The sequence below is a fragment of the Podarcis gaigeae genome (assembly GCF_964106915.1).
Source record: "Podarcis gaigeae genome assembly, chromosome: 11".
NCBI lineage: Eukaryota > Metazoa > Chordata > Lepidosauria > Squamata > Lacertidae > Podarcis > Podarcis gaigeae.
Window position 1 is genome coordinate 18,461,646 of NC_139687.1, and position 14,879 is coordinate 18,476,524.

The following is a 14,879-nucleotide window of genomic DNA, read 5'->3' on the forward strand; positions in this document are numbered from 1 at the left end:
TATATGGATATGTTAAAGTTTTTTCTTTTACAGTGGAAGCTAAGGTTGTGAACGTGATCCGTGCAGGATGCACGTTTGCAACCCACAGCGTTCGCAACCCATGTCTGTGCGTCTGCGCACGTGCGGATTGTGATCCGGCGCTTCTGAACATGTGCAAAGTGCGATTTAGTGCTTCTGCACATGCGCGACCGCCAAAACCCAGAAGTAACCTGTTCCGGTACCTCCGGGTTTTGGTGATCCGTAACCCGAAAAAACACCTGAAGCATCTGCAACCCAAGGTATGACTGTACAGTACTTTAAATTTGTTATTGTAAAAACTAATAAAAAATATTCCCAACAACAACATAATTGTGTGCAATTATGTGCAAGATAGCAAACCCTTTTTTGGCCATGAAGCTCACTAGGTGAGCCAATCTTTCAACCTTCGCTGCCTCATAGGGTTACCACAGTGTCTCCATTTGTTCATGATGTTTGGACTTAGGTCCAAGGCCTCTGAAGCCCAGGGGCAAAGGGCATGTAACTGCCAAACATGCAGCAATGTGTGGGGCAGTAGCAACAAGCTAGCCACTCCAGAGGCTGCATTGGCTTCCAACCCTCAGAATGGCATTGGATTGGCTGACCTCACTGCCATTCTCCTCACTGGAGAAAGTTCAGCCAATTGAAATGGTGTTAGGCAACTGCTGGTATTGTGTGCTGGCAGGGTCCCTTACCCCATTGGCCAGACGGTCGCCTAGGCAGCTAGACTAAAAAGCAGGGTGGCAGCAGCCAGGTAAGATGGTCGGGCGCAAGGGAGATGAGTATTGGATGGGAAGATAGCAGGTCTGTCACCCAAGAAATCTAAAAAAAGGAAAAGGACTGGGGTAGCCATGGTGGTGTTGGACCACCCTCATCCCAGAGGTCCTCGAGAGCCCCTCAAATCCAACAGTGCTTTGAGAATAAATAAATGGTAGTAATCCTCTGCGTGTTTGCTCAGAACTAAGTCCAACTGACTTTAATCGGACCTACTCCCAAGTGCATAGGATTGCATGCCAAGGAAATGGATCAATCTCCAGCGATTTCAGCAAGGATCTTTGAAAATCTGCAGCTTATTCTGTATGCATTTCATGGGGAGCAGTGAATACTAAAATATTAGAATGTCAGCATCTCAGCTGGAACCTAATGATAATGTTTAAACTGCAAATTCTCGTCCAAATAAATGATTTATAATGGAGAATTGGGAGAGGTTCAGACGACAAGATGAAGCCCACGTGTGTGTGTGTGTATGTGTGTGACAGAGAGACCATTTTTCACCCTTTAGGCCATGAGTCTGAAGAGTTATGCGCCGAGGCAAAATCGTTTGATATCTCCATGCCACAATTCCCCAAACTTTAAAAATAGAATTAATGGGCTTTGGCTCCTAGGGACTGGACGTCTTAATGAATGGGTGGCTGTAAAGGACTTCATGGGGCTAGAAGCACTTTAAAGTGCAAGTGTTTTTATTATGACTGTCTGTCAGATTTCTTTTTCTAACAATGTCTCGAAGGTTTCTACAGCCTTATAGCACACTTGCTTCTTAATTTCACCCTAAGAGACTCTCGGGTTACGTTAATGCCCAGTAGCTTCTAAAGCACATTTATATCCAATGCGCTAATTTTTTCCCTTTAGGTTTTTTTTTTAAAAAAGCATATGTATTAACAGAGCTATACAACATTGGCTGGCTGCTACAAATTGCCTTCCCTGACACATCTCTCTTATATAGGAGATGCCACTCCTGGGCTTCCTGTAGAGAAAGCAATAGCTGGGCGAATGTTTTATTCATACGTAATATCTGGATTCTCCTTGGTTGTATTTTTAAGTGTCCACAGATCACGGAAAGGACATGATTCACAGGCCTCTCTTTCTCTTTTAAAAAAAAGAAAAAGAAAAAAGCAGGTGATTTATTATGGTTGTAAAAAGCCTTTTTGAGATGGCAATGCCTGAGGTAAGTTGTTTAAAAGGAAAGCCTATTTTTACACGAATCCTGGAGCCCTTGTATAAGGTTACTTCTGTTGATTTTCAAAATGATGGTGGTAAAATGGGGTGGGGGTGGAATCTTACTATCATAGACAGTGACTTTGTCAACTGCTATGATTCAGTTTAGTAGCACAGTACTTATTACCATTATTCATTACTATCAGTACTATTTTATTAGAAAAAGAGATGCCACAACCCACCATGAATTCTTCTCTAGTTCTCTTACAGTGGCATATGTGAATGGCCTATGTTCCAACTAAACTGACTGACTTTCATATAATAGAAATGGTGCCCACCTGAGAGTTGTCAGAACTGAGTTCCGGTAAGTTCTGGCTTTAAAAAAAAGCCCTAATTGTTATTATTAAATTTCTCCTGTGATTTATTTGAGGCTCATAGGGCAGTTTACAATATAAATTAATTCTTAAATCCTGTTAGAATGATGGAGGGTATAGGCACTTTGGACCCTGTTCACACAGCATCCAACTTTTTTGTACCTGAAATTGGGACAGGGTGAAATCCCCTAAAAGGATGTTACTTTTTTTTCTGTATGCCACAATAGCTGTGAGAATAATGTTAGTGAAGAATTGGAAGAAACAAGATTTACCAACTATCGAAGAATGGCAGATGAAGATGATGGACTCTATGGAACTTGCTGAACTGACCAGGAGACTCCGAGACCAGAGAGAAGAGATGGTGGAAGAAGACTGGAAGAAGTTTAAGGAATATTTGAAAAAATATGTTACTATTTAAACCTTAGAATAGCTTTGGAAGTGGATATAGGCTGTAGGGTTAGAAGTAGAAGATAGGGTATTTTAAAATAGTATTATTTGTAAGTGATAAAATGTGAAGTTATTTTAAGTGTGATTTAAAAAAAAAAGATGGTTAGAAATTAGGATATATGTAAACTGCTAATGATGAAGTAAAATGAAAATCAGATAGGTGGGACTTGGGGAAGCCCACTTAGCAATGTTTAAGAAAATAAGGATATGACAATAATTTGTTTGTATTGTTTGTGCTTTCTTATTTGTGTTATAAAATGAATAGATAAATAGGTACTGCTCCGGCGGGAAGGTAAATGGCATTTCGGTACGCTGCTCTGGTTCGCCAGAAGCGGCTTAGTCATGCTGGCCACATGACCTGGAGGCTGTACGCTGGCTCCATCAGCCAGTAAAGCGAGATGAGCGCTGCAACCCCAGAGTCATCCGCGACTGGACCCAATGGTCAGGGATCCCTTTACCTTTAATATTGTTCAAGGTGGCTTACAATGGTTTTAAAAAACAGGTCATCTAGATCTTCCCTTGTTGTTGCAATTACGGAGAGTCAAACCAAGCAAGCTGCCTTATTCTAAGTTAGACTATTTGTCCATCTGACCCCATACTGTCTACTGTGGTGGTGGATCTACAGGAAACGGTCATAACTTGACTACTTGAGTTCCAGAGATGGAAACTGGGATATTCTGCATGAAAAGTTATGGTCCTTACCTAAGCTTGCATGTCTGAGCTCGCCTTTAGACTCAATGTCTCTCACCAGCAGAGACTCTCCTGCCCTATTGGACCACTTCTCCATTTGCTGTTGGGGACACCTGGTGAGCTACAATGGGAAATAATAGTATATTTCAGTATAATGGGGAAAATTCTGACTCCAACAGACCATTATGGAAATACATTTCCACATATTTTTTTGGGAGAACTACCAAGATTCTTGGCTTTCCAGAATTTCACCCATCTATATTTTTTTTAATCTTCTGACCTTCAAGCTATATTTATAAGCAGATGAGATGTCCATTAATAAATATATCGTTGCTCATTTGAGGGGAACCAGGTTTTCTGCAGGGCTCAGTCACTTCATCTTCACCACTGTGTCCATTAGCATTCCAATTTGTTCAACTAATATATATCAACTGATGGAAGGAATTCTGAGAGACCACACCTGACATCCTGCACAATGAAATAACACAAATCACCTAAAGGTACCAGGTTTTTCACATCAGTTGGAGCCATAAATGACCAGGAATGGAATAACATGCACATTCTTCAATAGTCTGTTGAAGAGTTTCAGGATTTCGGATACCAGAAGTGCCTCTATTGCCACCTGCTGGGCTTTGTTGATTCATGAATAGTATCATTTGGTTCTTTTCCAAATACAGATTTGGGGTTATTGCTGTCCGGAATGTCTCTTGTACAAACAAACTGGCCAATGAACTCTATCCCCCACCCTTCGAGTGAAGAGGGCTGCTTCAGAAATAGGAACATTAGCTTTCGGTATTAATTTATAGAGCTAATCTATTGCAAGTATTTAAAACACATGCCAGCTCACACAGCTGAGAATTCCTTGTCTCAACTGACATTTTGTGTTGAACAATTCTTCTCTCAACTAATCAATCATCTCTTCCCCCCCCCCCATCCCCCAAGTTTTAAGTGATTTTATATGGGTCACACATGTGTACAGTATTATTAGTATAGTGTGCATGCACACACACACACACACCCTGGCCGAAAAAAATGAACAACAGTTGCGAAGAACGTTGGACAGTCCTGAATGAAACGTGCTATTTTCCTCCTGCTTTTGAAATGTTTTTCATTGACTTAGTGAGTATGCTTAGTATCGCCACCTCAGACATAGCTCTGAACGAGACACAATTTATGGAAGCATGATGAGATATAGATTTCAAGCTTGAAGGGGCGTGTGGAGCCTGGAAGTTTCGGATGAATTCATTCGATTATTTTAAGTGGTAGCAAATGGAAACATCTGCGAGGGGGCCGTTTTAATCCACTTCCAAACTGTGTTTCTGCTTTTAAGGATTCTGTTGTAAAATAAAGAAAAGCAAAAGGCCTTTGAGTAAAGAAGGGCATCATTTCAAATCCGAAACTCAAAAAGAGAGGTTTCGCTTGGTAGATACAGGGAATAGATTAATGAAGTACAATGTACATGGATCCCAACGCTTTTTGAAACACTGTAAGGATCAGCAAATGTAAGATGAAAGCAATATGAGGACATCCATTTAAAAACTGATACACACACATATGAGAAATAATATTTATTTATTATATCCATTGTCTCATAATATGAGCTCTTAAGGCAGCAATTAGCAATATGTCAACATAAACCAATATCCACCAAAAAATAGGGATGGAATGAGAAGAAATTTGGTTTGGATTGGATTTTTATCCAAACCTACCTAATTCACCCTTTCTGAAACAAAACACAAACTAAAACACAGCAAACCTCTGAAATTCACCCTTCTCCTTTTGTTTTTTTGATGCAGTTCTCCAGATGTGTAAACAAAAATGTGCACATTAGAGAAAAGGGTGCACAAAAAACATATACATTAATTAAGATAATATATATGCTGTTTTATATTAGGGGAAACTTGGAAAAATGTGTCTTATCAAGCACAATGACCGCTCTCCGCTTAAAACGGGGGGCGCCCTTTGCGTGGACGCGTGCAGCCCCTAGATCTGGAGCGGCTCCAACAGCATAGGCTTGGCTTTGCCTTCCCTCAGGTGGGATACCTGGAGGTCTCCGCCTACCTCAGTCAGTTGTCCAATCCCACCTGGGGGAAGCGTTGCCAAGGAGACCAGGCCAGGTAGGGGAGGGATTACCTGCCCACACAATAGAGGGAGGATCTTACCTGGGAATCCTCACTTGGCTCCAGCACAATGTGTATGTTAAGAGAAATAAAGCACAATGTGTATGTTAAGAGAAATTTGCACAAAAATGCTGGTGGATTTTTTGAAAAAGATACTGCGAACCAGCACAGAAATGAAGAGAACTGAAGACTGGAAAAATGAGAAACAGAGAATGGACAGATCCTTCCACCTCTGCTATCAAGCTGGAATGAGGATGGCAGTGATAGTGTCCCACAGCAAGGAAGGATCACTGCAGGGCATTCTGGGTAATTGTAATAGTGGTTGCCTGTCATCCCTCAGAGCACTAGGCAAGGAGACTCAGGAAAGCAAGGCCTGAAATAATGTGTGGTCAACAGCTGTTTAAGGATACTATCTGTTGAAGGAGCGTCTCCACCTCCATCGTTCAGCTGAGGTCCAGCTCCGAGGACCTTCTGGCTGTTCCCTCACTGTGAGAAGTGAAGTTACAGGGAACCAGGCAGAAGGTCTTCTCAGTAGTGGCGCCTGCCCTGCAGAACACCCTCCCATCAGATGTCAAAGAAATAAACAACTATCTGACATTTAGAAGTCATCTGAAGGGAATGGTTTTAATGACTGATGTTTTAATGTATTTATAATCTATTGTTGGAAGCCGCCCAGAGTGTCTGGGGAAACCCAGCCAGATGGGAGGGGTATAAATAATAAATTATTATTAGTAGTAGTAGTATTGATGCAGCAGCAAAGAAAGCTAACGCTATTTCAGGCTGCATCCACAGAAGTATAGGGTCCACATCACAGGAAGAAATAGTACCACTCTATTTTGCCTTGGTCGGACCACACCTGGAATACTGTGTCCAGTTCTGGGTGTCGCAATTTAAGAAGGATGTTGAAAAGCTGGAACGCATGCAGAGGAGGGCAACCAAGATGATCAAGGGTCTGGAAACCAAGCCTTATGAGGAACAGTTGAAGGAGCTGGGTACGTTTAGCCTGGAAAAGAGGAGACTGAGATATGATAGCCAACTTCAAACATCTCAAGTGCTGTCACATGAAAGCGGGAACAAGCTTCTGTTCTGGAGGGTTGGACTCAAGTTACAAGAAAGGAGATTCCGACTAAACATCAGGAAGAACTTTCTGACAGTAAGAGCTGTTCGACAGTGGAACGGTCTCCCTTGGGAGGTTGTGGGCTCTCCTTCCATGGAGGTTTTTAAGCAGAGGTTGGCTGGCCATCTGTCATGGATGCTTTAGCTGAGATTCCTGCATTGCAAGGGGTTGGACTAGATGATCCTTGGGGTCCCTTCCAACATTACAATTCAATGATACCAATCCTGCACATCTCATCTCCTTAAAACTCACCTTTACTGTGCAGCCTTAGGCTTAATCTCTCAGTCTTTGCCACCAGATGAAGCCTGGGTATGTGAAATGCATTTGCTCGAATGCTCACCCCCCCATAAATGCTCACCCCCCCATTCCCTTCCCTTCCTTGCTCTGTTGTCCCCCACTGCTGAAATTTAGACTGTAAAATCTCGAGGTAGGAAACCAGTGCGTTTTTGTGTTTCTTGCCCTTTGAAGTGCCATAAACATTTATGGCGTTCAGTAAGGCTTCAATCATATACACCGATATCAAAAGAATTAAAACGCATTAAACCCAGTGGGATTACTTTGAAGCAGGCATCTTCTAGGGTTGAACTGTCCATTTAGCCCTGGAAAGATCTGATTGTTGCTGTTAATCAATAAGGCTTCAAAGTCAGCTTCATAAAGGTGCTTCTCCATTGCTTCAGGTAATTCTTTTTTTTATAATAATATTTTATTAAGTTTAAGGAATAGTAACAAGCAGAAAAAGGAAAAAACACATACGCAAAAATATAAAGCTACAAAATACAAAGAATACAGACATTTAACTTATAGGGGAAAAAAGAAAAGCAGGGGGAAAAACACTAAAAAGAAAAAACAAAAATTCCTCTTTTTAATTTCTCATTTTTGATTCACTTATTTTCCTGACTTCCTCACGTCTCCCTTTTTTGTATCCCTTTTGAAAATTAATTCAGCAAATTCATATCCAATTAATTTATCTGTTATCAATCCAATCTTATTTTTAACCTTGTTGCTAGAACCCCTTCAGTTCATTTCAATGTCATCAACATTCAAAAATTTTGCAATGTTTCTGTAAATAAATTTTAAATTTCCTCCAATCTTCTTCCACCAACTCTTCTCCCTGGTCTTGGATTCTGCCAGTCATTTCCGCCTGCTTTAGGTAATTCTTTCCAGAAGGCCTCCCTCAAGCATGGTGGACTCTGGAATTTCACTCCCAATCACCCCAGATTCCAGCCACTTTTGAAATAGCTGTCAACTTTTTCCTTTTCTTGCGAGGAATCCTATTCAGAATAAGGGAATTTCCCTTTAAAAAGGGGAAACGTTGACAGCTATGATATTGTGATAATTCAAGTTGGCACAAATCCATGCGATAAAGAGACGACATTGTAAACCTCTGCATTATCTGGGTTTTTAAAAAAACAAATTATGAAAAACAAATAAAATCTCCCAGAAGATAAAATGAGTGCAAGGCAGAAAGATTACAAAGGCCAATCCATGACACATGGTGTGTTTACACATGTACATTAATGTCATTTTCCACTTCAGTGAGTAAAAGCAATTATACGGTGTTCACATTTTCTAGCTTGATGCGTTTTTCGCCATATGCTGCCCAATTTTGTCTTTCTGTTAAGAAATCAAGCAGGGAGTAAAGATGAAATCACATCTAAGTCAGATATGATCGATTCTGAAATATGTATGCCTTTTAAAAATTGCCAGAGGTTTACGTATTCTACTGTTTGTGTGACTCCATTCCTTACCTTGCTGCATTAGGATTTATGCTTGATTTTTTTTTTTTTATAAAAAAAAATATCTTTGGAGCTGGATCATGAATTTCTCATGCAATTTCCCTCAGCGGACAGGAATTTTGAGTAGCAACAGAGTAACAATCTGATTTATTACCCCATGAATTATATGGCTCCTAGTTTAAAAAGCTTTGATTAACATCAGTTGCTATTTGATCATGCTTATCAGCCATATTTAAATTTAAATTATTTTCTTAAAGAGCAATATACTGCTTTTCCCCATTATAGCAGGAATAGGGAACCAATGCCCTTCCAGATGTTGAGATTGCAGCTTCCATCATGGCCAATGATGAGGAATTGTGGGAGTTGTATTCTAATAACATCTGGAGGTCACCAGGCTCCCCATTCCTGCCTGTAACTAAGTTCTGACCTGTATACTAAAAATATGAGGAGATTAAAGCGACAATGTTATGCCCAAGTATCTGTGAGTAACCTCTGTTCAACTTAATGGGACTTACTTTTGAGCATACAGTCACAGGGCTGCATTATACACTGTGTTTTGGCATCTACAGCCATTTTACTAATTTCTGGCCAGAATCCAGAGATCCCTGTAGATGCCCATGAGATTCTGAACAACACCAAGCCTTACACCATTTCCTTTTCCAAAATGAAGCTCATTGGGCTGCTCCAGAGAGTTCTCTGAATGCGATGGACAACTTTTTAAATGCAAATTGATCGCAACAATGAATATACAGTGATTGCAGAAGAAGAAATGACATGGGTGGACTCAAATTATCACTGATTGTTTTCCTTTCCAACAAATAACAAAATTGCTGTGTGATTTTCAGTCTTTCACCTCTTAACTGAACATTATTGGTTAATTTGAACCTGTGCACAGTTCCTATAATGTCAGTCTGGGAAGCAAGAGATTCAGAGAGGCCTTTCTCTTCTGTATTTCTGCTCTGCGTTTTCATTTAGATTAGCTTTTTAGCCTTGATGAAAAGGTGTTTGGCATTAATCTTTGTATTCCCCCACCCCCAAATCAATAATTTGCTTTTCAAATAACAGCACTGATAAGGATAACAGCCCAGAGCAGAGAATATCTCCTAAGCACTATGTTGGATTCCTCTCTTTGTATCTTATGGTTTTAATACAGTACTTAGAAGCAAGTTGCCCAGATAATGTTTGCTATTGTTTGGCATATCAGTAATGAAGATTAACAACCTACTTTACACAGTTGTTATAAGAATAGAAATGTGCATGTGTGGGTGCCCCACATTTTTACATGTGGCTCGTTAAAAGATAAGTATAAAGATATTTAAAATTTTTACTGCTGAATGTCAACAACTGCAGTATTATTTCTAATGCACGGTTATCTTGGCAAATAGGAGGCACTCCCTGTGGAAGGAAATGGAAGGAGCCACCCTCCAACTACTAGGTTTGCACAGATGACAAAAAAAAAGACTGTTAGAAGATCAAGGACAAACCTTTCAGCTAGTGGAGGGAGTTGTATAATAGAGGTTCCACAAAGTCTTTGCGATTTCAACCTGCCTATGGAATTGCTAACAGTTCTGTCATAGATAAAAAGAGAGTCTAGCAAGCTCGACGGCTTTTTAAACAAAATGTTTTGCAAGATGCCAAATGGTTTTCAATACTTTTTTTTTTTTTTTGCATTCTCTGGCAAAAAAATGGAATTTAAATCAGTTGCATGGGTCTGGCACATGGAAAGTGTGATGATGAAGGGGGGAAAAGTGTTGATGCGTCACAATACAGCCAACATCTCTGAAAGCAAGGAAAATGAATTCCTGCTTTCTTTTACTCCTTTAGAATGGATATTTTTTTTAAAAAAAGATAGAGGAGAAAGATAAATGAAAATGGCCAATCGGATCTGAGCTTATGCCGCTGAAAAGCGAATTAACTGTGGGAAAAAACGTTGGTGTCAATGTGTTCCCTAATGACATCATAAAAATTACCACTTGTCATCATACAAACTACTACAAAAACTGGCACAATTTGTGCTCAGTGTTCATTTTGCGTGTTGAGGTCCCCAAGCCACCCCCCAAATAACTCACAATGCACACTTAATTTTTGTTTAAGGTTTTTGGCATAATTTTGGCCACAACTTTATTTAAATACAAAACCGTGAGTGGTTGTTTAGGCATTGGTTAAGACTATCTGTCCCCCCGCCTGGGGACAGAACTGACTTCCAGGCACCACCGAAAGACAGTGCGGGGGAAAGCAAGTCGGGGAGAAATGGAGCTGAGTCACAGACCCTCAATTCTCACCCGCCTGCTCCCCGAAGGCTTGCCGGCCCTAGTCCCATTCCAGGGATTGGACGAAAAGATGGCAAGCCCCAGGATTCCTTTAACGGAATTCCCTTTCCGCAGCAACCATGGAGGGGCAGGCCCAGCCGATCCTAACCCCTCCTCCACCAATTTATAACCAATGCCTAACCGCAACCTTACAAGTTGTGACGATTTGCTACGCAGTAGGCAAAAACCAAATGGCCCAGCCAATCAGCCAGATGGACAAAATTCCTACCAAGCCCCTGCCCCAACGGCAGACGACCCCATGACAGGCATAGCAAGGTCAATGCAACAACCCCTTACTCAAGGGCGGGTGGGCGGGTGATCCGTTGCACGCAGCAAAGAGAAAGCTCCAGGCTGCATGCAGAGTATTTAAACATTTTACCCCTCCCACCAAAATTGCAACATAACTTTTACCCCAGCAACCCAGTCAACCAATCACTGCCCCAGGCCATCTTTAGAGACCCTGCCTGGTAACAGAGGGGTGGCTCAGCAGACCCCACCGCAACACGTGCTCTCCATGAAGGAGAACACGCCTTGCAGTAATGTTTTGAATTTTGGCACACTGTTGCTGGTGTGCTTAGAATCAGGGTCTTGACAACAGCGCTCTGAAGGCTGACCATGAATTTAACTCATTGAATTCAGTTTTAACCTCCCAAGTGCAGAAGATATAAAATTTCTCTTCTGGGTGGGTTTATGTTTCACAGAGAAAGGAAGCACAAGACTTCAGATCTTGGGCATAGCCAAAGGTACTTTCAGTGCTGGAAAAGCTCCTTTACTGGCTGAGGTTTCTTCTGTGAAGTCATGATGATCAAAGTGTTATTTTGGGTTTATGCAGTGCAGAACTTCAGTACAGGAACTGACCTTTTGATTTAATAAATTGAACATGTTTCCTCTTCTGTGAATTTGAGGTGCCATTGATTGATCTGAAAATCTTTTCCCTCAAAGGATATGGATTTCAAACACTATTTGAATAAACTTAGGGATTTTGAAAGAGGTTTTTCCCGCTTAATAACCTGTGATACTATTTCTTGTTTTCATTACAAAGTAAATTGTGAAACATGATAGCTTGGCAACGAGAAGCAATTGAATCTCATTTAATTTTAAATTGTACAGGGACCTCCAGCACAATTCATCTGCAGGCACAGATGCTGGCGACAATTCTCTCGGAACAGTCAAATTTGTCATAAAATACCCACAACCAGCTTTGTGACCTTAGGTGAAAACTCAGACAAGATTCAGTTCTTTCCTGCAGTTCAGGTGGTTCATGGTATTGTTTAACAATGTAGGTTAGATTTCGCCCCATATTTCCGAATAACTTCACTGGCCACTTAATAAAACACTTTCTTTCAGCAGAAAAAAGTATATATTCCCTGCTTTTTGCGAATCTGTTAAACCATATTTGGTTCCTTCATACTTTTAACCCTCTCACATCAACATTCACTGGAGAAGAGCTGTTCCAAATACAGTGGTACCTCGGGTTACGTATGCTTCAGGTTACATACACTTCAGGTTACAGACTCCGCTAACCCAGAAATAGTACCTTGGTTTAAGAACTTTGCTTCAGGATGAGAACAGAAATTGTGCTCTGGCAGCACGGCAGCAGCAGGAGGCCCCATTAGCTAAAGTGGTGCTTCAGGTTAAGAACAGTTTCAGGTTAAGTATGGACCACCGGAATGAATTAAGTACTTAACCCGAGGTACCACTGTACAGTAACAGCCATTATAATGCTAAATGTAAACAGCTGTCCAGGGCTTCCTTGACACTCCTGTAGCCAAGGCTGTGTGTCCTCAGCAGGGCTTGCCCTACCATTAGACAGGGTGAGGCAATTGCCTCAGGTGGCAGATGCTGGCGGGAGGGGGGGAAATGGCAGCTGCCCCTCCAGCTTTTATTTCTGAGCTTCCTAGCCCTTGCCCTTTGCTGAAGATCAGGGTGATGTGTGACACGGGTGATCTGAAGGATGCTGACCTATTGCCAATGTTGACATAAGATTCAACTCCATCTCCAGTCAGCTTTTGTATTGTATAGTGGTACCTCTGGATATGCACACGGCTGGTTGCATATCCTTCCGGTTATGCACGTGGCAAACCTGAAAGTATTTTTCCAGGTTTCGCCCTGCATGCATGCGCAGAAGCCCTCTACGCACCACATGCATGCGCAGAAGCGCTTTACCGTGCCGTGCTCATGCGCAGAACTCCAGGACGGATCCTGTGCACAACCGGAAGTACCACTGTACTTTGAATTGGGGGTGTTGGTGGTGCAGGGAGGTGCCATCTTGTCCTTTGACTCAGGCAGCAAAATGTATTGGTCCTCAGAATACAAATATGCCTGTTCTGAACCCGATCCATCAGGGTAAGCATTTTGGCTTGCCAAATGGAATTATCCCAGAGCTCCTCCCCCTGTACACTGTTCTGGGGATTCTCCTGACCCCGTAAGAAGCCATTTTTGGGGAAAGGCATGTAGTGCAAAGCTTTCACTGACAAGACTCATCCCACCTTCTATAAGCAAAATGTTCAAATCCAGATATTTTCCTTTTTTGCACAACACAGCTAGAGATGACCTCTGAAGGCCTGGATTTGGTAAGACTATTCCAGCAAATTTGGATCTAGAAGATAAAGGGGGGAACACATGGAGCTTGATCGGAGTCATTCCAAAGAGGAGGGGAGACTTGGAAAAGTGACCAGAATATGAGAGAGTTGAAAACACCGAGTCGTCTATGATGCTTAGACTTGTCATATACAGGTTAAGAACTTAATTTGTTCCAGAGGTCCGTTCTTAATCTGAAATGGTTCTTAACCTGAGGAGCGCTTTCGCTAACGGGGCCTCCTGCCGCTGCTGTGCCGCTGGCACACAATTTCCATTCTTAACCTGGAGCAACCACTTCCTGGTTAGCGGAGTTTGTAACCCGAAGCGTCGGTAACCCGAAGCGTCTGTAACCCGAGGTACCACTGTACAGACTGCAAATTAACACTGCCAATCTGTTAGCTGTTAAGTATCAACTGGAAATGTGCTTTCTTCAAAACGAATCCTTAGGTTTGCGCCCCAGGGAAACAAGATTCCACGTATATTGAATGCATTACTAGGAGTTGTAGTTCCTCTGTATTGTGATGTGGTTGGTGTAAAGCCCAGTGTGAATTGGTGGTAACAGCATTCCGCTCCCCCCCCCCCCCCAGAATATGAGAAAATGTATTCTCAATTCAAATGGGCAAACTGGCAAAGTGCCCTTTAAACAAGATTACCTTCTTGCATGCCATGAAAACAATATCTCCATATCCAAAGTGAACAGATGCCCTCAGTTTGGTCTACTGCATCAAGTCTGCCGCAAAGACTCAAGGCTTCCATCGTGGGCCTTATTCTCGGCTTATTTTCCCCTGATAAACCTATATAGATGATGCAATCGGGTGTTAAAAAGCATGAGCTACATCCTCATTATCACAAACAGCAAATGAAGTGATAAACCTGGGGAAATTTTATGATGTAATGTTGCTCCATACACACATGAAATTATGCATATAGAAAACTAAGTTCCAGGACAAAGGTTATCCTTCTGCTTGACAAGTTAGTTTTTTACGTGTAAAAATATTTTTTCATGAGGGAGCTTTCTGTCATGTGAGCTGTCAGCTGCAGCCTGAGATGGTTTCTTCCAGAAACGGTTTAATCACTCATCTACTGTTTATGAAAACTAGGCCCATAAGTCAGCTCTCTTAAGTTCAAATGTCACCATGGTTAGAATTCATTGCATATTAGTCATAGCCAAGCCAATCTCTTCCAACCTCAGATTTTTCATTTGTAATGATGACTGATACCTTATACTGGTCTAGGACTGTAATAAAGATTTGGATTGGATTGACTGATATCACATATGAAAACTGTTTTGCATACTTAGGAAGAGCACTAATATAAATATTATTTATTATCAGGAGTATTTGTTTGGCTCCAAGAGAGAATATGTTGTGGAGGTTTTAAGGACATAGGGAAACATTTTGGATTGTAGGAAGCTGGAATAGGGAAGAGGTCATGAATGGTTAATGATTTCAACCTCTGTAGGACAGGTTAGTTTCTGCTCACACTCTTCTCTAACCTCCATTCAGGCAAGCAAGAGCCATTAACAGAGTTCAAAGACACATGCCAGCCAGGCAAAA

General features: G+C 41.5%; 1 long non-coding RNA gene across 1 annotated transcript; it reads left to right on the forward strand.

The window, feature by feature from the left end:
* The first annotated feature begins 767 nt into the window (after window positions 1-767).
* On the forward strand, window positions 768-11,458 carry LOC310826998. Its single transcript, XR_014556116.1, has 4 exons — window positions 768-897; window positions 2,276-2,314; window positions 9,820-10,468; window positions 11,281-11,458. It is a non-coding gene; the product is annotated as an uncharacterized lncRNA (long non-coding RNA).
* The last annotated feature ends 3,421 nt before the right edge of the window (window positions 11,459-14,879 follow it).